This window comes from Strigops habroptila, chromosome 6 (assembly GCF_004027225.2).
Source record: "Strigops habroptila isolate Jane chromosome 6, bStrHab1.2.pri, whole genome shotgun sequence".
In the NCBI taxonomy this organism is placed as follows: domain Eukaryota; kingdom Metazoa; phylum Chordata; class Aves; order Psittaciformes; family Psittacidae; genus Strigops; species Strigops habroptila.
In genome coordinates, this window is record NC_044282.2 from 58,452,516 (window position 1) to 58,477,260 (window position 24,745).

Here is a 24,745-nt window from a genome sequence, read left to right on the forward strand (position 1 = left end):
CTAAATGTAAGCAGCAGTCTAAAAATCATGAAAAAAGCAGGCAAGGTGTCTAATGTACTGAGATACACACACTCTTTGGTGATAAAACGTTGACCAAATGGCATGTCTTAAGTTTCTTGTAACTCTTCTGGGGTGAAAAAGCAGCTCTTGGAGAATAAACAACAACATGAGTAACAATAATTGATGATTGTGGTCTCTAAGCTCATCTGGAAGTGTGAACTGGGGGCTCACACTGAGGCAAAACGTGTGTGAAGCAGCAGCTCTTGCCTTCTGCTGAGTTACAAAATCGGCTTGAGCCAAGGAATAAAAGGAGGTTGAAGGCATAAGGGTGGGTGATTAAAGAGGAAGAAGGGAAGGGACAGAAGAAAGCATTTTGATGGCAGGAGTGGAAGGGCAATCCAAAGTCAATAAGGTCAGTAATGTTCCTGATACAACATACATTCCTGGCTTTTCATCTGGGAAAGATTGGATACATTTGGGCTAAACCATTTTCTATTGGGCAGGAAAGCAGTGCCCTTGTTCCCTAACCTATGAATATAATTCAAGAGTGGGTACAAGAAGCAAGCACTTTATGCAGAAAAACAACCTGTTCTGAATCTGTTATCTTTAAACTGCTGAAGTTGATATCAGTCAAGCACATGCTTCATTAGAAAGGTACACACATGCTTAGAAGCATACATAGATTTAAGATTTTGCTTATTTTTTTTTCTGAATTAGAGTTTTTGTTTCTTATTAATACTGTTATAGCATCACATATGTGTATAGCTTTACAAAGCAAAGATTAACCCAGCTTAGAGAGAATAGAGAGGCAGAAAAATAGAACAAAACATGAGCATCAGCTCATGCTGATTTCATCTATGTAATTTTATTATCTACTTAAATAAAATTAGATTGATATTGTTATTCTGTGGTGGTTTAATTCTTGGGATCTTTGCATTAATAATTTATTCTTTGCTTTTTCCTTCTGCTTTCACGTTTTAGTGAAACACATGCAAGTTCTGGTATAGAGCAATCTGATTTCTTTTGCCTTTGAAACCCTAAACTGTGCTGACAAGACAGGTTAATATTCATTTGTCAATAGTTCATATTTGATGCACTGGAGAAAATGCAGATATAACATAAAAATGTGATGGTTTTAGAGACAGATTGAACTTAGTCTGTTCTTTCTGAGCATACTAACATTAGAAGTTTCAAAGTGCTCTGTCAAAAGAATTTCTCCAGACAACACATAATCTTCAGGGGAGTTAAAATCAAGGAAAATATTTGAAAGTAAAAAGGAGAACAGACTTAAAACACCCCAATCACAGGCCACAGAACTGTATGAAGAAAACAAGGATCCTTCTACAAGGAACATCACTTCAGGAGTGTGTGGATCCTCTCTGGGATGTGCTTGTACCAGGGATATTTAAACTATGGACAAAAAAGGCTTAATACAGACAGACTAGCTAACTGCACAGGTCAGAGTAGAAAAGATCCTTTGCATCCTAATAAAACAAAATGCAGAATTAACAGAGGGAAATGAGCTTTCAACCACTCCTCGCATCGTCACTGTTCAGTGCCATGTATATTCCTATATCACATCACATACCTGCCATTGAAACCACAGAAGCCTTCCCCATGCTACACCCCTCTCATTTTCTCTGGAGCTGTGTCTATCCTGGTGAAGATCATGAGTAGCCTATATAGCTTCTTTTTACACAAAAATTGTAAACTACAACCACAGGTTCCTTTAAATTTGCTGTCTTCGGTCATGTTGATTTGATCTCTGGACACATCATATCTTTCCATCATGTTTAGAGAGATCCCATGTGTTTAGCAGTCCAGGATAACTACCTGTGCTGTATTGTACACTACTTTCATACTAACAAATAGGGTCATGGACTTGTACAGTTGTGGGTTCACAATGACCAGGGACTGTTTCCAATAAAAGGCTTGCATACAGCCTCATTTTTTTCTGAGAATAAGAGAGTGTTATAGTACGGACATGGCCGAATACCCATGAGTTCTGTGGAGAAAGAATGCCACCGCCTAATCTAGTATTATAGTTACAACACAATTAAAATTCTTCTTTGGATAGATGAAGACTATGTGGACATAACTGTTAGGTTTCACAAGCAGAGGTCATGGACCAGGAAGTTCTTCCTCAAAAAGTTCCCTTGAAAGCCTGTGGTAGGGCAGATAAATTGACCAACTGGACAACTATGCATTTGATGTGTAGCTTTTTTAAGAACAGAAAATGCTTTGCCCTATCAGCACACAATGTAAGATGCAGACTCTTAGAGGATTTAGGCACTTGCCGCCTCTACAGCTGTTGAGTTCCATCTGTGGAAACCTGAGTGCAAAATACCTGATGAGTGTCTGGTACTTGCATACTTTAGGGGAGGAATCTGGGAAGAAAAGCCCAATTTCAAGAAGGATCCACTACAGAAGTTGAATACTATTTTATTGGGAAGGAGCTATCTGACTTGGCTTCATTACAGATTCACACATTCAATCACACCAACATCACTTTTCAAATACCATCTCTTACAAATGGATGTTGTTAACTTTCCCCGACAGTAAAGGCACAGCATGTGATTTTCATCCATCAGAGGAAGCTTAATAAATCAACCAGTACATTACAGCTTCACGCCAAGTTAGCACCTTCATCATGGAATGAAATTAGCAAAGCAAATACACTGGCTAATTGTGAAATATGCTAATTACCAGCTCAACCCGTGAAATAAGGCATGAGTGATGTGTGACGAGCTTTGTACAGAGTCGTGAACACTTGGAAATGCAACACTTAAATAAAGTCTCAAACTGCTTATGCAGAGAGAAAGGAGAACAGACAGGGCTAGGGAAAAGGCATGGTGGAAAAATATTTTCCTAGGAAGTTTGAAACCTTTTCACTTCTGCTAATCTCATGGGATTAAAGGCTGGAAGTAGGGAAATGCTCTGATAACAAGCTAGAGACCATTTTTCATCTATTTCACACCAATCTCAGTCTATTCAAGTTCATTATCAAAGAGAACCAAGCTAGCAGTTTGGGATAAATTCTTAATTGGCACAGTTTGACTTGAAGTCAACAGAGTTGTGGTTTTCCATCAGTAGAGAATTTATCTTTTTAACTGATGAATTCAGACTTTTTAGCTCACAAGCTAAGCACTGACATTTGGTTTTTGTAAAAGGCTTTATTACTGAGAATAAGAAGATGATACATGGGACCATATTCCAGCCTAGGGGTTTCTTTGCTATTCACCTTGGCTATTATGTAGACTCTTGTGTTGCTACACAAATTTCCTACTTGTATTTCTGTATTGATCTTCTAAACTATGTATTGTTTTCTCTACTTAGACTCCTCCCCCCCAAGTTTTCATCCTGATGGGGAAAAAAAAGACATTGAGAGAAGGATAATGTCTTACTATAGTTCAGCAACAAGGGAAATCAGCACTGATGCAGAGAATGAGTCCTCTTTTAAGAGTTGCCTATTTAATGCCCAACTCTTATCTCTTCAACTCTTTCCGTGGAGCCTAACAAGGCCTACTCACATGTGGCCTTGGATAAGAGGTGCAGGAACTAAGCCTTCTGAGACTTTGAAAAGCAGTGCCAATGTCTGAATATGGTCTGATATTTTGATTTGTAAAAATGAAATAAACCCAAAAGTTTAATCTATAATAAACAAAGAAACTCTATATCTTTAAAAGTTCTTTTCTGAAAATTGCTACCTGAAGTGTTCCCATTAGATTGGCATAAATTGCATTGGCATAAATTAGATTGGCATAGATTGGCATAAATTCAAAAGCTTTTTTCAAATTCTGCAGTACAAGAAGTGATAGAATGAAATGTCTCCCAAGTCAAACATTTGCAGAAGTGCTCAGAGTAACTCAAGACTGTAACTGAACAGAGTTTGACTTTTTATATCTCACCAGACTAAAAAAAAAATGCAGTTCATGAAAACAAAAATGGAACATTATTTCATGATTTAGTATTAACAGTAGAATGATCTACAGCTGACCATGTGGTAGTGAAAATGGAAATTGTATCGACCCTTAGCTTTTTGACCTTTCCAGGTTATGTGGTCCCTAATATTTGTTGACAAAGATACAAACCTTGTCTAGCTCATGAAAGCTTTTTATAGAAAGCTCACTTGAGAAAAATGAGTAACTCCATGATCACTTTAGTTAACACAGCTCAACACCATTGCCAGAACATCCTATCCCCCAGCTCTTTACTCTCACACCCTCCCTCATACCAGCATGGGTGCTTGTATAGCCACTCTGTGAGTTGGATCAGGGAACTGATCCAGCTGAGAACTATCAGAATGAATTTCTGAAGACACCAAATTTCATTTGTTGTATGCACAGAGAGTCTTACAGAAGATCTGTGCTGACAGCACATATTTTGGGAAGGAGATAAGAGCATGCAACTGCAGAACAAACTGTCTCTACAATACTTTCCCGGTCTCTGGGGCAGTTTATATCTTCAGGGACTACGTATGTGGTATACTGGAGTTAAGCTGCAGAAGCTCTTCACCTTCAAACACCACAGAACAAACTAATGGGCACCCAGGATGAGTGGATAGTATCCAGAAAAGGGTTAATACACAGATTTTTAATAAGTTCTTGCAGCACAAAAAAACTCCCAAATGTACATTCACCTTTTTTTTTTTCTTCCCCTACTTATCAGCTACTTATTAAAAACATAACATCAGCAAAAGCAGACAAGGATTGATGCGTTTCTATAAATCTGACGTAACTTTATGTACCTGACCATCTGTCTACGCTTATTAAACCAAAATGAAGCAAAACAAAAACAAAAACAACAACAAAAAAGTTGCAAGTACTTTAAATTAAAACTGAGTAATTATAGTAGTACTTTGTTTTGTACCTGACAAGTTTGCTTTGGCTTTGCTGGACAAAATATTAACCCCCCGGCTGGGTTTCTAGCTACTTAAGGATCCCTTCTCAAGACAGACTGAGAGGCAGCATTCTGGCAAAGTTCAGATGCTGGCTTACCCCATGAGCTTGTTTCCGTTTTTTTTTTTGTTTTAACTCTTGAAGGCTTAACTAGCTGAGCTGGTTTATCAAAAGCTTGTTTTTGGATCATAGCAAAAGTAAAGAGATGAGGAAAATGCAGCCTTCAGATAATGCCTGTTCATATTGCCTCTGACAGATCTTCAGAGATGGGCCTGAAGGGATGGGTAAGATCACCAAGAGCACTTATCTTCTCATTGTCACCATGGAAAACAGTGGTGGAGATAATAGTGGCAGTGAGGCCATCCTGTGAGGCAAAGACAACAGAATGAATGCTATAAATGAGATCAACATAATATGAGCAAGATGATCAACCTAGAGCAGAAGTGCCAAAGATGTTTATAGATGGAATATGGATGGCTTACAACATGTAATTCCAAGCTGGAAAGCAGACCATGGCACTTTGACAGATGTGTCTGTGAGAAACAAAGTATCTCCAGTTCATGACTTAGGCTGTATACCAAATTCAGGGCCCCTGCCCAACACAAAGGCAAAGACTTCTCATCAACAGGATTGAGCCCATGACGGATATGAACGGCAGGTCAGGTGTTGCTTCTGTCATAATCCAAAGAAAAGGAGATTTCAGACTCTGGTAAATTGTGAGGTTAGACTTTATTAACCTCATTTTCTTCTCACTTGCTGCTGGCCTGAATCAGTCACTAAAGTCATGTACACATAAGGCTGATAAGTCTGACAGGAGAATCAGGTATGAGATTTTAGCATTTGGAATATTAGGTGTATAGGGGATGTGGGGGCGAAGCAAGGTGATGTAAAGAGACACAGTGTGTTTATAGGAACTTACATCTTCCTCAGTGAATTTCCCTTGACAGTTTGCAGAAATACAGTGAGTCAGCTGTCATCATATAATATATTAGTATAAAACAGTGTAAAAAGGGACAATATGCTTAGGCACTGATTAAAGAGAAAAGGGGAAAGGAAGAAAACCAACCAAACCAACAAAAAACCAACCAAATAAGCTCTTTGTTGGTGAAAGGGAATTGTGAGAAAGTTTGGAAATGTGCCTGCACTCAACTTCGGGAATTAGTTTTGAATTAGTTGGAAGTATTTTCATTCAGACTGCAAACCAGCCCAAAGACCACCTGCTGTGAAATAAAGGAGCACAGACCAGTGGTTATTATAGCAATAGCCATAAGTTTATTGCTTATTGGTACTAAACTTAAATCTTAGTAATTTTGAATTACTGAGTTAGCTTAGATTTATGGAGATGCAGGATCATTTAGAACTGCAGTCATTCCAGCAGGGTATATTATCTAAACCAATTTTCTTATAGTGATGCAATTGCAATACCATAGTTACGGTTGTATCAGTGTTTCCATTATAAACTCCTATTTTCAGGGGTTTGTAATTTGACCATAAAAATTCACTCCTTGTTGAATCTTGGCATACAAGGTCTGAGATGAGCAACTTTTTCTTTTTCTTTCAAAATTGAAAAAATAAAAAATCTGATCTGTTTAGCCATTTCTTATGTTCCAGCTGTGCAAACAACAAAAACAACAAAGCAGTAGTTGGCTGTTTAACATCCTTCACTGTCCGTTTACCATAACTTAGATGCGACCTTTTTTAGTCAATAGAAGATGGCAAATTGCTCCTCTGTTGTGACGGAGAGGAAAACAAATCATACATGTCACTGAAAACACTTGGGGGAAGTTTTGCACTTCTGTGTCGCTTTTCTAATGCGCATGGCTGAAATTTCAAGTGTTCATAAAACAGTTAAGAACAACTTTTTAAGAACCTTTAGATGCAAAAAGAGCGCTTAAGTTTTGGAAAGTTAAGTGGTTCACATTATGGCATGGGCCTTATGAAAATACCTTCTCTGATTTGTTTTTGCTCTTTAAAAAATTTTGCTCAGAAACATTGTCAACCTCTTTCCTCTAAAGAATTCCCATGAATGTAATTGAGCTTAAATATTAATATTTACTTAAATTAGTTCAACATTGATTTGATTTGTTAATTTTCATTTAGACTTAATTATTAACATTTCATCATAAATCATTTATGCTGATATATTAGCTTACCCTGCTTATTTCAAATGTACCTTTCTATCCACTAGAAGGCATACCTTACATTCAGATTAACATATTTACAAACAGTGGAGTCTTATTCAGAACCATGTTTAAAAGTGCAGTTTTCCATCTGATCTTAAAATAATGCAGATAAGGTCTGACATTTCAACCATCAGAAAATATACTAGTTTTGGCTTTAGCATTAAATGAAACTAGCAGTGATTATTTTGCCTCTGGCTGCTAATTATTACCGTATAGTACTTCAGAAATACTTAAAGCCATGGAGTGTATAAACCTACAGCAAAGTTCGCAGTCACAGTTGGATGAAGTACCTGGAAAGCAATTGCTCTGTCAAAACCTTCTTTTAATCTCATGATGCATTTAGCTGAAGCTGAAATTCTGTAAAATCACCCCTATTCGAGCAGTTCTTTGAACTGTGAGATGGACTTGTATTTTTGTTTATTTCTCCTGTGGTTAATAGGCCATTGAAATGGAAGTTTTGGGTTAACCTCAGAAAGGAGGCTTGAGGCATTGATCCTATGTTCAAGGAAGTCAATGACAAAATGCCTATTGACTGCAAAGAACTGAGATTAAACTAAATCACAGAAAAAAAACCAAAACAAAACGACAACAACAAACCAAACCACACAGTGTATTATATTCCTAAAAATCTGAACCTTGGTATAATTTTGAAAGTGGAAATGATGTGATTCTACGCTAGCCACACATTTCACATGTATCTAAAGGAAAACATACAGTGATGTTTCTAATAAGAATTAGGAATGAGTGACAGCCATAAGATTTAAGGTACAAATCCCTGCCTGATTTATGCAAATAAGTATTCATTAATGTAGAAAATAATGACAATTCTTTTTGTATTATTGAAATGAAATAATTTTTTATTTTTTCTTAAAGCCTCTTAAACTCCCTCTTATTTATTCCTGTGATTATAAAGAAAATTGGTAAAATGCTGAAGTTGCATAAGAAACTAGGGAAAATATCAGGATTTATTTGTGCTGGCATTGGTATCTTTAACCTTAAACATTTAAAGTTATATGCTAGACAAATAATTTACATTTACAGTGCTTACAGTTTATTGCACACAGCCAGCATATCTCAAAACCAAGCTAAGATTTAAACCAAAATGGAAGTGTTACAAGGAAAACAATTTGCCTTGCATCCAGTCCTGAAAAGTGCTGGTTAATTGTGTGATGTTTTGAAAAAGCTAGTGGGCAGTGCCTCCACTTACTGACACATATGTTTTGTCTGTTAAAGGTGTGTGTATTTTCAATATGGTTACTCAAAACAAATTTTTCTGTAGACTTAACACAGGACTTTAGGCAACCCAATTTAGTAATCTTGGCCTAACACTAAACTGTTGAAATATCATGTTGCTATCATGAGGCTGTAAACTCTCCTGTGATTGTATTTATACTGGTGTCCTTGAGTCTAGGCAACCGGTCAGCTTTTGCCATGATATTCTTTTTCTGAAAATAGAAAAGATCAACACTGGGTAAGACCAGGGAACTATCAGCCTTGTTAGTTTATATATACCAAACCAAGGCATAGAAGAATTAAAAGCTGGCGGTCACTCTTCAGATGTGGAGAAATAATTTTACATCACATGCAGTTCTGTAGGAGAAAAATATAAAGCAGAAATTCAAAGCAGTAGGTTGGTCATTTTAGATACACCAACATCTTGACAAAGCAATTCAGGATTGCTTATCTCCTTTATTCTGGGTATATTTTGATGACAAAATGAATGGAACTTCAACAGTGGACTTTGCTCACACTCTGTTATATGACATCTCCATGGAAACCAGGAGCAATTGCCTCCAGCAGGTGGAACTGGCCTGCACTATCCTAAGTCCATATAAAAAGCATTGAATATTTAAGACTTCATGGGGTTTCTCCATGCTCTCTCTGATGGCAATGTGGCAGAAATGAATGACTCAAAAACAGAACCAATAAAAAAGAGCCTTTAAAACATGGTAATTTCAATTTCTTCACAATTTTTTTTCCCAATTCTGGTACAAGATGAGAGAGAAATAGAAGACATTTTCACAAGACAAAATAGAACAAAATAGTCACTATTTTGGATCAGGTCAAAAAATATGTTTGTTTTCATAATTTTAAAACATTTTGTTTCAGAACCAGGTTTTTTTACACGCTCTTAAGTGGCAAATTAACTCACAGTTTGGAATGCTCTTGAACTAGAAGAATCCTTGGAAAATATACTTTCTCATACAATGAAAGATTTGTTTCTGAAAAACTGGCATATTCTAAAATTCCACTGAGGGGAAAAAAATAAAAATGTTTTACTGTATAATTCCTAAACAGTATCACTAGAAACATCCTGGGGTATATCCTTCATGTTGCTTGTACCTAGTTTTGGTTTTGCCATTGTCAATGAGAGGACACTGCTTTTTTGAAAGTTCATTTGGCTATTTTTTTCAGACATTCCATCTTCATTTCTAAAATTGCCTGCTGCTCCTTTCCACATGGTAGATACATTCACACATGCTTCTTGTTTCCTCAGAAAAACAGGAAAGTGAATTCTTGTGGGATCTCACCTTGTAGATATGATGTCTTTTATTCTTGCTTTCCACTTTGGACAAGAGCAATGGTTTATATTTTATTTTATTTCCTTTTAGTGCTCCCGTGGTTAAAGTCATTACTCTGAATTATGATCTGGGTTAGAAAAGGGTATGAGAACATTGGCAAAGACAACCATGTTTATCAATTAGAGAGCTGGTAAACTTCTAGTGCTTATTTCACGACAAATAAAAGATTACATTGATTAAGTAGAAAAATAAGACATCCTCACAAGGAAAGGCATGGATTTACATTAAGGAATGAATCTCTGTTAGTAAATAAAATGGGCCATGGACCTTTCACTGGGGGAAAGGCATTTTGGAGTGCTAGTTGGCACCAGCCAAAGCAGTGTTGAGGACCCTGCTAACAAATGGTGGGAAGACTGGGACCCAGCTCAAGTCTGAGCTTGTTTGTTCATTTGTAGAGATGCTGTAAGGGAAATTTGGTTCTATCATTTTCTCAGTTTTTTGTATTTTAGAAAGAAATATAACCTTAGGTAATGCACTTCACCTCCTTATGCCTGTTTCCCCATTTGTTAATGGGCATAAAAATACTGACCTCCTTTGCAAAGATCCTTGAGATCTGCTGATGAAAAATGCTATATGTCAGCAAAGATTTTTTTTATCAACATTATGGACATCATAATTTCAAAGAAGAATGAATGCCATTGGCACCAGTCACTATAATGTGCAAGTATTTGTGTGATTAGGGCCAATAAAGTTGGAACAACTCTGGTTCTTCCAGCCAAAAATGTGGCTTGCTGGCAAGTAGAAAACTAGCTGGACCTCTGCCAGATACTGTATGCACAGCTGTATAGACTATGTGTCATTGTTGTTCCATCTGCAAAATGGACCCAGAAATCCAGTACTTCATGACTGGACTGAGGCTGAAAGAAAATTTATTAGGAAGGAAAAAAAAAAAAAGGAATGACCTGTATCTTGGAACAAGAACTTTAATATTCTTTTTGTCAGATTATCTTCATTCCTTTTCATTTATACGAACCCACTAAAGTACAAACTACTAACATTAGTTTATTTATCACTATAGGGATCAGAAACCCTTGTTCTGATCCAGAACTCTACTTAGAAATGGATGAAAAATGCCCCAAAGACAGAATCAGCTAGACTCTTCAGTCATGTAAGGATCTGGGACAAAGCACTCTCAGGGAGTGATACGTCCAGACTAATATATTTCTTAGATAACTATTTTAGGAAAGCAACAAATATTTCTGCAAATGTTTTATCTTTCTCTCTATTCCTGCTAACTAAAGAAGGTGTCTTAATGACCATGGACACAGAGACGGACTCTTCCAGCATTTCCCCCTTCACCTGGTGAGACCTAGCATCTAGAGATAAAAATCCTGTAAAAATCATGCTGAAGGAAAGTTTAGAGAGGTTGGAGGAAATGGAAATACACAATTACAGAAAATGAGGTGAGAGTAACACAGTTTCAAGACAAACAGCTTGGGTTTTCTTGGTCAGTTTTGCAGAAAGAGACTGGCAGAAGAAAGATAACTCTGGGAAGCTGCTCTGCAATATGACTGAAGAGGGTAATAAATAAGACCTAAATTCATTTAGATGATGGTTTAGAAGGCAGGTCTGAAGTTCCAATATAGAACACTAGAAAATTAACTTCTTTGTGAAACCAAGTGTGATATATCTTTACACTGGTCAGATGTATTAATAACATGTTACAGCTTGTTTATTATTATTCTTTGAATAAAGATCTCAATTTGGAGTGCTAAGTACCCCAGAAATTTGAATTACAGAAAGATCAAAACTTCCCCATAGCTGTAATTTGGCAGAGTAAGTTTAGGTTTTTTCAAGAGGAGACACATATCAACCTTCAAAAATCTTCAACTCTGATGATTAGCTTTCTCCTTTGTTCATCTGCTCTGTTCAGAAAGTGGTGGAAGCACTCCTGTATAAAAACAGAAAACACTTGTATTAAGAGGGAACACAGCCTAGAAAATACAGTATAAGAAATGGACATCTTATCTACCCCAATCTCTTAAAAACAGTTCAACTCAGTGATCTTCTGCTCATACACCATGATATGCTTCCCAACCCATTTTTGTAAGAAATCCTCTCCTTTTTTGTACTGGATCTCAAGGACAGATCTTTAATCTTCACATTTTTTCAGAAGAATATTAAAATTTATAGTTAAGATTTTGAAGACTGTAGTTTTGAATAAATGCTGAGATCACATATTATTCTTAGTGGCTGCAAGGATAGGCCAGCACTGGGAGTCTTGAAGTGTTATGACCAGGTAACCTTGCCTTGTTTAAATTGTTGTCTACATCAAGCGTAATCAAATAGACCAAAAGGCAAAACTAATGATGACACTACAAATGGAAACTGGAGTTACTATTTTGAGTAACTTCTCTCTTCGAGTTAATAAATAAAGAAAATCTGCTTGTCTTCTGGGGCAAATTTCATCTCAGTCCATTTCACCAGTTTACATCTTTTTTCTTTCAGTGTACTTCTATCCATAACTATAAATTAAATTTTCTTTCAAAGACCTGTCAATATTATGACTTAGTTCACTATTTTCCCCTAATTCAATGATGTCCTGCCAATCTAAGCTGAAACATTTATCTACTAAAACCAATATGTATGTCCCTGTTTGGGTTTTTTTGCCTTTGCTGAAATCAATATCCAACCAAATGCACTGCAGTCCCTCAGTCTGAGATTCACTTCACTCTGATTCTGTTTTTTCAACCACAAATTTAGATTCAGAATTCCCTGCCCAGTAGGAGAGGGAGGAAAGATGCGTGCTGGTCATTTACATATTTTAACAGACGGAGCTGCTTTTACTGTGCAGCTGTCAATGCAGAAGAAATATTCTTTGGGGTAAAGCACTAAGCTAGGCAAAAAATGTCTGTGAAGATTTCCATCTCTTCAACTCCTGCTTTTCCACCAATGGGGACAGAAGATATTGTCTTGTTATAAGATAATCTACCCTCTTGTAGTCAAAAGGACAGATATCCCTGGTGGCTTCTGGAAAGCTCAGCTCTCCCAGACACTAAAATCCTTTCTATTTTCATACTCCAAGAATAGATGAGTATGCTTTGCAGCTGCTTGGATTTTGCTAATCAAACAGATTGGATTAAATTTTAGACCCATAAAGTAGAAAGTTTCTAGCTCAATGGTCAGTGATGGCATCTGCTGCTGCAAAATGCAAAGTATTCTTTCTGGGAGAAATCAAGGTTTAGGATCACATTAAATTCTGCTTCATTTCAAAGCCAGGCAATTCCTCTATTATTATAAACAATAATAGAGAGTGATAAAAATCTGAACAGAAATGATAAATTTGTTACTGAAGATGGTAGAAAGGTAGGATTAATCTACATATTTTTAATCCACTAAAAATCAGGTATACAGGAATGTATTACCTAATTTAAAACACTTAATATTGGAGGCCTAAAAGTTATGCTGAATATGTTGGCTGTTTCTTTAGTTAATAGGAAAAAAAAACGCCATGTTGAGAGAGTTATTCATCACACCATAATACCTAATGTCTAATGCAGAATATTCCCCTGGACCCACCCCATTTTATTAAAGATGAGGAAGTAACGATGGTTAGCTTAAAATGAGCACACAGGTATTAGAAGGCTAAACATGGATGTGAACATTCAAGCTTGGATGGTTCTACTGAGCTGAAGTGACAACAATTCTTCCAGTCTTTTGGTAATCGTGCTTAAACATCTCTGGTTTTCAGAGAGCTTCCTTAAATTTATGTTTTCAAGTTTCAGCTTCTAAGCACAGGGATTTGATATGCCTCTGTTTACTCACTGTTTACATACTGAAACTGTGTCCAGAATTGCTGTCAGGATGAAGATAGTTCCTGGATCAAAGGCAGTGGCACCAAAAGATTGATGGAAGAAACTGGAATACAAGACGCAGAGCAAAAGTAATAATATTTTATATGTGATGGACTGCAGGGAGATATCTAGAAGTCATCTCTACATCCAGTCTTTCACTTTGACCACTGCTGTCACGCAGGTGACCCAGAGCCTATTTATCAATCTAGGAAGTTTAATTTAGCACTTATTTCATTCCTACTGATAAATTTGCAGAGCTATATTTTCTACCATGCTTATTGCTAGAGCATAACCCAGGTTTTTCACATGATTCACTCCTCAATGCAAAATGCCATGTCTTCTTTTTTTTTTTTCTTTTTCCTTCATTAATTTGTGTTTGTGAGTTGTGCTCAACAATACTGCCCACATATTTAAAAAGTGGCAACATAAGGAGTTATTTGCAAGAAGTCTTGAAGTACCATCAAGGACACCTGCTTGCAGGATTGTATTAAATTGAGATCAGCCAACATTACAGCGTATTTCAGCATCAGAATCAGCCAAAAATATGTCCCTAACAGTACTATTTTCATTATTCAGACCTTCACCCAAAATCTGTGTAACTGACTCTTAAATTAATTTTCACACTTGCCTGTCTCTATAACTAGCTTCAGCAGTGTGCTGTATATTTTAACTACAAGAAAATATTGCAGGTAGAATAGTTCTCCCTGAAGTCACTAGCATCCTCCTTAAATTCAATCCACGGTCTCTCAGTCCCATGCTTGCAGTGGGGGGTACCTGTCATCTTTTTCATCGCAGCAAGCTGTGCCCTAGATTCTGCACCCCCTCCCCTTCCCACCATCCAGGTACGTGTGAGTGTATGTTCTTTTCCCACTGAATTTTTTATTCGATAAATAAATAAAATTTTCCTGAAGTTGCTGAGGTCTCAAAGGTGCAGGAAGTTGTAATATAAAAAAAAAAAAAAAAACAAAATAAAAAAAAAAAAGAAAAGAAAGAAAAAAAAAAGAGAAAAAAGGGGAAAAAAAAAGAGTTCAAAGACAGCCAAGCAAGGTAGAAAGAAAAAGATAAGTTCAGTGGGACATTACAGGAAATTTGAGCTGTTCTAGACTAACAACAGCAGAAGGGATGGGAAATAAATACCCAAATAAGTATCATATTGATTTTACACATTTGGGCCAGAGTTGTGTGGGTTTGTTGCAGAATGAGCACCAAAATGCTTAGGGAGTTCAGCAAACTTTCAGTGGTAGAGAAATACAGATTTTCCAGGAAAGCAATAATTAGTGATACCATAATGAAAGTTATCACTGTGTTCCCAAGAAGACGCAGTTGTACTGGACTTTTTTTCCTCTTAGGTGATGTGTAGACTAGGATTTACCAATATACTAGGTATAATATACAGGTTAACATTAGCTTTTCCCAAAATCAGGCTAAATCTCAGAGATTTCTGGTACTTTGCCCATCCTTTGTCTAGTCCCATATGTTGAAACTATTGCATAATGACCTTATTACTTTGGACATCATATTAAAACTTTTTGGACTCTATCTCAAATCTGGTACGAATCTGTTGGTATGTACAGCTCTAGTGTTTTTATCACAGCAGCCACTTAGATGTCTTAGTGGTAGAGAAAAATAATTTTTAGATTGTTGTCAAGATATCATTTTCATCATGAAGCTTCAAGTTTGATCTAAATAAAAGACAACAAACAAAACCAAAAACATTTCATCCATAACCTGCTTTGAGCAGCCTTTCCTCTCCAACATTCTGTCTGCAGCACAGACCCCAGCTTTCTACACAAAATTCTTGTTCATTGAAGGGCAAATATTCCATCACAAACCTTTTGGTTTTGGTGAGGGAGCAGCAGAGGACAAGTTCCCACTCCGGTAATCTGGGAATCACAGCATAGATTTTCTGAAATATCAGAATGTCACATACATTTAAATTTGCAGTTTTATCCAAGAACAGTACTACTGATCAAATACTTTTTGTTCTGTCTCTAGACTGATAAAAAAATCAACATATTTGTTGATGTGTTTTTGATTGTGGGCCAAAAGTAAGCATTTGAAATTGTTTGTGAAATGTCTCAAACTGATGTTGGTAGGCAACCAGTGTCAAGGAGCTTCTTGAGGTTTGTTTTGGGTCTCTGAAGCATTCCAGTAATAGAATATTACCTAAATTAATTTGTAAGTTTTTTTGGTTTTGTTTTGTTGTTTTTTTTTTTTCATAAACAGCTTAAAATAGAAATTGTTTTCTCTGAGTTAATTTATAAATAATTTTCTTGGACAGGAGACTTGTTCAAGATGGACAAGACCTCCACCTTGCCAATCTTTAATCACAGTCCTCTGAAAGCTGTGCCTGGGTAGAAATCTTTTAGTGGAGTTTCTTCTATCTTCCTTATGATGTCAAATGCAGGCAGCTTGGTGAACCCCTGCAACATAGTTCAGAAGGATGGTTTAAAGTTTGTGATTTACAATGGCCCAATTCAGCAGATGTGGCTTCTTTTATTCACCTGTTTGTAGCTTTAGGTACTACATGTCACTTCATGGGTTTCTTCTCATGCTGATTTCTTGATTTAAATGGTAAGGTCCTTGGGATACAAGCTTTTTAGACGATGATGAATACAGTGGAACTTCAGTTCATGTCCTATAGATGTTTTCATAGCATGAATAACAAGTGATAGCAGGCTGATGATGTACAAAGTTTACCCCAGACTTCTGCAAAAGAGGAATTTCACTGCTGGAAAAAAACTATGTTAAAGTCAAAGGAACCTCTGTAACCTGAAGCCACTACCACACTTCCAGTTCACACTAAATTATCTTTTCCGCACTCCAAATGACAATTTCTAGGTGAGATTTCAAAGGCCATTGCCTTTGCCAGATATTTAATTTTTTTGAATGATTCTTTTGCATCTATCTTAATTCTACTCAACTTATCAGGGAATAGAAAAGAAAGAAAGAGAAAAAAAGAGACAGAGAAAGAAGTTTAAAAAAAAAAAAGACAAACAAACCCATCAAAATGATAATTGCTAAGTTATCATTTGCTTGCTCTTTTCAAGTCTAGCTGCTGTGGCAACTCCTCTCTCGTCTTCCACTCTGCCTTAGCTCCCAAATGATATCAATTATCCACAAATCTCCCAGGGCCTGCGCCATCTGAATAACAATTCATTAACCTTCACTTTCCTCCTGCTGATTAACTTGCCCCCACCACCTCCCTGATGTAGGAGACAGCGTGTCGGAAATTCAGCCAAACTTTTTAATTATGCAAATAATACCATACCCGGAGATAATTATTTAGCCCAGGACTCAGGCTGCATAGTCTATGCTCTGCTCTGCTCTCATAGGCTTTTCGACTCTGTTCTCTTCTTTACATTGTCTTAGTTGTGCCAAGGAGAATGAAGGATATTCAATTTCATTCAGTGAGGTGATCGCTCAGAGAAGCTGTGCACAGAGGTGCCGTGGTTTGGGGAAAAATAGGTTGCTGCAAGGCTGGCCAGGGAACACAAAAAGCCAGTTTAACTTTTCAATATTTGTCTTTCAGTCCACTGACTTCCAAGCAGTCTCCACATAAATCCTGTGTGAATCCAAAATCTTTCACTGCAGGGCTGAATTTTGCATCTTACATCTGATAGGACCAATCTGTGTAGCTCAAGTTTTTTTCATTGCTCATGTCTGGTATGGAATTGCTGAGTACTGCCTACATTTTATCAATCACAACCCTTTCTTGTTTCAGTAAAATTTAATATTTTATAAATGAATAATTGGAAATCAAGTTTAAACCTTCAAACTTTTCTTTTTGACAGAGATAACTTCAAAAACCAAACAATTTGATGACCAGAATTTTGTTTCATACAGATACACGAAACTTTCACCCAGAGCTAACTCAGGAATGGCAGGATGGATTTGTTTCAAACTCTCTAGCATGCTTTTTGACAGACACATATGGGATGGTTTCCATTATGCAAAGGGTAAGATTCTGAGCACACAATATTCTGAACTTGAGTCTGCAATCAATTCACCTTCTGGCTCTGTCCAAGTCATACAAATATGTCTACGCATCAGTACAAGTGGTCTATGTACTTACCTTTGTAGCTCTGTCTGGTCTGTTGAGATTCTTTATCTGTAAAATAGAGGGGACATTGTTTTATAAAGGATTTTCAAATCTCTGAACTGAAACTTTCTTAGAATTACAGATCACATGGACAATATAAAATTTTACCATCTGCTCCATTTATCTGACATCATTCCTGTACATTGGGAAATGATAATAGATTCTGCTTGATAATCAGCTTCAAATATAGTAGCATAAGCAGATCTTTGTGAGATTAAATGTTGCAAAATTCAGGAAAGATTGGATTCCTCTGACAATATTTTGTATGTCCTAATTTAACAGTGTTTAAATTTCATTCTTGGAAGCAGATCATGGTTATGTATTCAATAATTCCAATTTATGCTAGAAATTTCATAAAACTTCAAAACTGCAAACACATTCAGGCTGATTTCACTGTTCAGGATGTAAAAGCAAACCTTCATCATTACTATCTTTGGTGGTAAACTTCAGAATCACTTCAAAATAAAATAGGCCATTCTATTATCTTGCAATTCTCATTTTCTTAGATATTTCAGAGTAACTGAATATAATTATCTCAGTTTTGAAGGTGGGAAAGTAAAGAAATAGGCAAGATAAGGCTCTGTTCTTAAATATTTTTAAGCTTAAATAGAAATTTTTCAATCCGTAAATAGACTAAGGAGAATGTTTTCTCAGCTGCTTCCTAATGGAAGAGGAGCCCACTTTTCCTTGACACCTTAGTCGTTTTCTAGGAATACCTCCTTTTCTTTCACTGAGTGTAAACTACTCAAATCATGATGCTGGAAAGTTTAGCAGCTGAAATCCCAGCATTTCACAGCAAATACACTTCCCGACCTCTCTTGTCAATAAGAGTCAATCCACTAGAAAGCTGAAGCAGGCCTGGATGACACAATATATATAAATCTTCATATAATTAAGGACTGTGACCACAGATTTATTCTTTCTCACTCATAGTCAGTCCCTTGCTCAGCCTGCTGACTTCTAGAGGTCTCATTTTTAGGTACCTAGCTGTTCTAATACCTTGTATAGGAAATCAAACTGAGGTTATCTGTCCAGCTGCAAGAGTAAGATGTGACAATACCAAGCCCAAACTCAGGTTGTAGACCAAAAGTCATATAAGAACCTAGTGCTTAAAGAAATGCCCTGTATCACAGAGATGCTGAGCACCTTTAGCCATTATTGTCTACAACAGAAGAGTCAGAAACAGGTCACATATTTAATTGCTTATATATGGTGCTTCATAACTAATGTTAGGAACCTAAGTTTTAATAGTTTGCCCTATGCAACTGGAAAAAAACACACTGAAAAGCAGAGTCAGTACTGAAGTGAAGATAAAGGCAGTCTTAACTCTCTGGCCCACATTCAGTGTCCTGGATTATATTACGTCTTTATAGCAATGCTACACATGAGTAATTCTTCGCCAGCCTGGGGATTGCTTCTGTCTTTTTCAGTAGCCAGAAAATTACAGACAATTAACAATACACAGAAAACAGCTTAGGCAGTTAAATGAAGAACAATATTTGATCTGAATGAAATATTTGGGGCACAATATCAGGTCTATGTAAAAATTACTAATGGAATGGGTTCACTTTCCCAAAAGTTAGAGAAGTGTTCACTAAATATTTTCTGTGAAGGCAATATGTGCGAGAGGTATAAATACCTAGCCTTAAAATGTACTCAGGACATCACTCTTGCTCAATCATAATCACTGTGAATGGCTTAGTTTTGATTTTTTCACTTAGAGACATTCTAATAACTATTAATTGCTTAATGCCACCAGGAGACAAGGGTTTGGTATCAGTAGGGACTCATAGATGAAAGTCTTCCTAATGGAGCTCCAGGATCATGTCTTGCAGCATTCTGAAGGCCTGCACACCTCTGGTTGCACATTTGTCCTTCAAGTTTTCCTACTTAAGCATAAAAATACGCAGAAGTTTTCCACACTAGTACTTCACTCTTAGCACTCAATTAGATACTGATGGCTAGTTCAGGTCTTCTTGTGTGCAACCATTTTCACTCAAATAAATTTAAACAATCCATGATATTCCCATGCCATTTTTTTTGGAGGATATACAACATCATTGATTCTGTGGCTTTCCTTTTCATTGTACAAAGCAATACTCATCCTAGAACTTTCCAGATTTAAAGCTGGAGTAAGGTTTCTAGGTAATACTGACTGTGTTTCTCTATCCAGCTGGACTGACCTTCAAAACCAAAGTTAGAGAAGGACTCAGTTAATGTATGTCTACAAACTTGTAACTTGATTTTTATATAAGTGTTAAGCTAACTCTGTTTAATTGATTTTCCACATTGTACACTGAGAAATAGGATTTTTATGGCTCTTGAATAATTCAGAACTTTGATTCCTAAGGCAAAAAAAATGGGCAAGGAATAAAAGCATAATTATCATTGTAGCAGAGGTCAAAAGGACAAGTTGGCCATAAGTTCATAATGTGCTTGTGCTCTTGGACTCATTGTGGACTGTGGAATATTACCTTGTTGAAACCTTATTACTTAAGAAAGAAAAAAAAAAAAGCACACAGGCAGTTAGCTGCAAAAGAAATGGAGGAAGTGTTAATTTTTAAGCAAGTTTGACAAAGATTGAGTTTCATATGACAAATACTGTCAGCAAGACAGGATTCTGTCAGTGGAAGAAGTTTAAACATTAACAATTTCTGTCAGGCTGTTGACACAACCACGGCAGACATTTCCCAAGATGCTGAGATGACTGCTGGCATTTGTCAACAATCCTGTCACAGTGACAGCAATAAGACCATGTCTGGAAATGTGACAGTTTTGGCTTTGTGTTCCCCTGAGCATTGGCCCAGGTGTTCAGAGAAAGTGTGGGAAAAACCCGTATTTCTGCATTGTCATTCGAACGCAGAAAAACACAGGAGGAAAATGAGCTGTCACTCCAATTCCCATGATGCCTTGCTGCTTAGCATAACTCTACTCTGCGGCCCAGGGTCCACTGGTCCATACTCTGACAGATAATTAAGAAAGCAGCAGCTTTTTCTAGACGGCTCTTCCTCATGATTTGCATTTTAGCCAGAGGCGACCAGTTATAAAAAAAACATGATGGAAAGATGGTAAGAAGCCAATTAGATGGATGGATGGCTGACTGACAGCTCTCTGGTGTTATTACTCCAGATTTCATTGTATGTAGCCTGGCAGTTTTCAACAAGAACCAACTTTTTCAGGTTTGTAGAGCTGTTAAATGAAGGACTATATATAGAATGCAATGGTTTTGCACAAACCTTTTACATTTTCCTGAAATAACCATTTATTATTTTCATTCTAGTTTAAGCATGATAATCTTTCTTAGTTAATCCTAATTTACCTAACTGCATTCAAAAATTCTGGAAGACTGTATTATATAGCTCTGTCAATACAGGAATGATTAAAAAGTGAGCTGCAAGTTAAACTGTGACACTTTACAACATGGCAGAGGTGAAGCCAGCTAGTAATTAATGTTTCTGAGGAAGAAGTCTGATTTTTAACATAATTAAATGACACTGATTCATTTGAAAGAATCAAGTATTTGTTTGAAAGAAACTAATTATTCAAAAGAATAAAGAGAAAACTGAAATTTCTCATTGTGCTGGGAGAATCTGTTCTCAGTAGATGTTTCCTTTCTTCTGGGGATCTTTTTTTAATTTTTTTTTTTCTGTTGTTTTTCTCAGAGAGAAAAGATTGTTTTGCACAGGACCTAACAGTTTTAAATATGAAATAGCTTGTAAATTGCTACTTTCCAGCTCATCTGTTCAGCTCCAACAGCTGGTAGCCAATCAGAAATATTCTTCTGTGCTAGTGCCTTGTGGCTGTATCTCACTATAAAATTTAAACATTAGCAGGGCTTTTGTTTCATTTTTGTGTTGTTTGTGGATTTATTTTTTTTTTTCTTTTATGAATACCAAATTTAACAAAGCGCGGCAGTGATTGCAGTTCCAAAGCTGCAACTGTCATCCGATGAGTAATAGTCTTCGCCAACATAAAAAGCCTCTCAGCTTTCTTTGGGTTCTGCAAGTCTATCCAATGCTGGCAATTATGTCTTGATGAATGGTTGATTTTTTTTTTTTTTTTAGGAAAGTTTCCCATAAACCAGTGCTTTAAGGAATATAACTTTGTGCATGTGAGCCATCTGAATTGGTGGTAGCATGGATAACTGAAAATACTACTCCTTCCTTTTTCCTGCTGCAATATAACTAACACAAAACAAACCCATTGGAATCTCCTTGTTCGAACCTGGCTACAATTTTAATTTTTTTTTTCAGATAAAATATTAGGATAAAGATATAAAGCAAATTCACAACATGTTAAAGGCCAGGTTATACTAATTTCAAGTTAAATAGCAGTCTGTGGGTTTTTTAATGGAACAAAATAGACCACTCATATTAATCGAGTAAGTGACTTTATTCTACAGCGAATCACTCAGAGCCTGCAAAACTTTTAGAAGACTAAGAAATCTTATTCCAGTTTTGCCTTCTGATTCGCTTCATTTTTCACTTCATCCCCATTTTTCATATTCTAGGAAGAACCCAAACCATGTGCTGCAGGACATGTTGTGAACCTCCTGGTGGAAAAATTGGACTTCTAATGCCCCACATCTTGCAGATCTTTCCAAAAGCCAGGTCTGCACTGCAACGTCCTTCATATCCTTTTTATCATCCAGCTACACAAACTCCTTTCCCACTTAATGTACTATTAAATTTACCACAGTAGATGGCCCTTAAGACATATTGCCTTTCCGCTATATCTGAAGGTGTGTACTGTAATTAAAAGACTTGTCTTTTACCCTGAAAAACCTTAATCTTAGACTTTTATTCAGTAGTAATACTTGACCACCTCCATATTAGTGATTATCCTAGTATACCACAGATTTAGCCCAAAAATATCATTGCTGGCAAGCACTGAATGTTAAATACAACACAACACATAAAAACTGTGGTCCCAAATAAATTTTGCCAGCTGAACTCCTTGAAGGGGATACATGTTGGTCTGTGATGGAACTTGGGAAAACAGTACAATTCTGAAAAAGCATTAGTATAGGAATTGTGATGGAATTGAAATGTGCTTAGGAAGTCTTGTATGGCTGAAGAAAATCTCATGCTACTTTTGCTGACCTGAATTTAAAACCTTGGAAGAACATTCTATGAGAAAAATCAGAATGTAGGCTTAAATTCATATTCATAACGTTTGACAGGAACTTGCCATGTTTCTTCCAAGTAGTAGCAAACATATAACATAAAAAGATGCTTTTCATGACCATCTCTAAGCTGAAATTACCATTTTCCATCAGGATAGCAAGCACAAATTAGGATAAAGTATTTCCAAATAAACTGAAAAGTCTGCTTATCTCGTATCTTCCAGATCATTTAAATATACTTTTTCCTATTATTTGATTTATGTCCATATTGATTTCAAAATATTATCTGTGAATTTGGTCCAGTAGATGTTAACGAAAATATCTGTTATTTAAGCTCACCTTTATTCATCTAGGTCTTCAAAATACTCATAACAAAATGAAAAAATAATAAACCCATCATTTTTAGGGGAAGAATATTTTGATGATGAGAAGAGAATGTGGGAAAGAGGAAAGTGGGTGAGGTTAGTGTAAATTTTTCCTATAACATTCTTCCAATGTTTGTTTGTTTGTTTAAAATCTAAAATGTGGACTCGTTTCAATTACTTCTTTATTTGCAGACGATGTCAGAAATGCTGATGGATTTATTTCAAGGTTATCTAGGAGTGAGGTGACACTGATCCAGAAAACCCACAATGAAAATTGAGTTGATTTGACTCATCGCTACTACAGAAGAAAGAAATCAGGACCCATGGCATATTTTTTAACTTTTTCATCGGGAAACACCCTAAAAGACTGGACAAAGTAAACATTTCACACATTGTTTTCTTGAGCTATTTGTTTTGTTACAGTTGGGTTTCTGAGGCTGGGAGGACACAGAATTAACTGTCAACACAATCATTACATGAGGGATGGAAGAAAGGGTGATAAAGTGTGTTCCATTAAAACTTCAGTGATGATTTTAGTGTGCCAGGCTGCAGTGATCAGAATTGGAACATGACTATGACACCTGAAATCACTCCTGTTAGCAAGATTCAGGGACATTCAGGCTGGAAAACATTTAATCTATCTTTGCTGACCTAAAAATTAAGCATTTAGTCTAAGCTTGATTCTTCTAATGTCATGTTGAGAGAGCCACTCTAGGGATGATCCATCCTCTCCTAAGACTAAGTGTCTTGACACTGCAATTATTTATCTTTATAAGCTATAGGAGGAAGCTGAATCTCTAGTTTAAAGTAGTCACTCACTTTTTAGGTGGCTCATGTTGGACAAAATGGATTTAGACCTGACTCAGTTCTTCAGCTTTATCCACGGCTGGAGGCCAGGATATTGCTCGGATCTGACATGGTGGCTTGGGTGATAAATCACTTCCTTTAAGGAGAATCCACAAATTTCCATATAGATCTTTTGTCTAATAGTCAATTCTGTCCAACTCCCTAGATGAGTAATGCTGTAAGCCTTGCAGTGTTTTAAGCCTATCTTTCTTTGTTCTTTCAATATAAATTGCTAGATGTGAACTGCTGCTTTATTATTGTGTAGTGAAAAATATTCTTTTTGGCTGTTTGATGCTCTATTTTCCTTACAGCAGTGATGAAAAATTGTATATGAGATAAAGGCAGAATTTACTGAATGTAAGAATTACTTTATTATTCACCACTATTTATTATTTCTAGTGCAATAAAACAGTAATATAACAATAACACAGACTCCAAATGCTTTAGGAATACTTTAGGAGAAACATTTTGCCCATGATCTTGAAGCCAGCACAAGCATAATTTAATATTAGATGATATGATGGATGTACTGAACATGACAAAACAACAGGCTCTTCAATCCAAACCAACACAAACTTGACAGATGAAAACAACTCTTAAAGTGGAGCTTAAAAGCAGAGCAATCTTTGTGTAGAAATACTGCAGCAGGTCTTAAGGTTTAACTAAAGACCAAGAAAAAAAGTCCTTGCATTTCCCTAGTGGCCTGGAGAGCAGGTTCAAAAAGCATAGGGCACAGCAGCAAAAAGTCTGATCACACAGGGATTTAAAACAGAAAAGGAGAATCACAAGTATTCCCTAATTGGAAGGCCAGAGAGAACAAGGGTGAGTGTAGCTTTCTAAAATTCAGAAG

General features: G+C 36.5%; 1 long non-coding RNA gene across 1 annotated transcript; it reads left to right on the forward strand.

Moving 5' to 3' along the window:
- Positions 1-329: 329 nt before the first annotated feature.
- On the forward strand, positions 330-24,321 carry LOC115609536. The gene is made up of 4 exons (XR_003991891.1): positions 330-412; positions 22,070-22,169; positions 23,091-23,145; positions 23,242-24,321. It is a non-coding gene; the product is annotated as an uncharacterized LOC115609536 (long non-coding RNA).
- Positions 24,322-24,745: the final 424 nt, after the last annotated feature.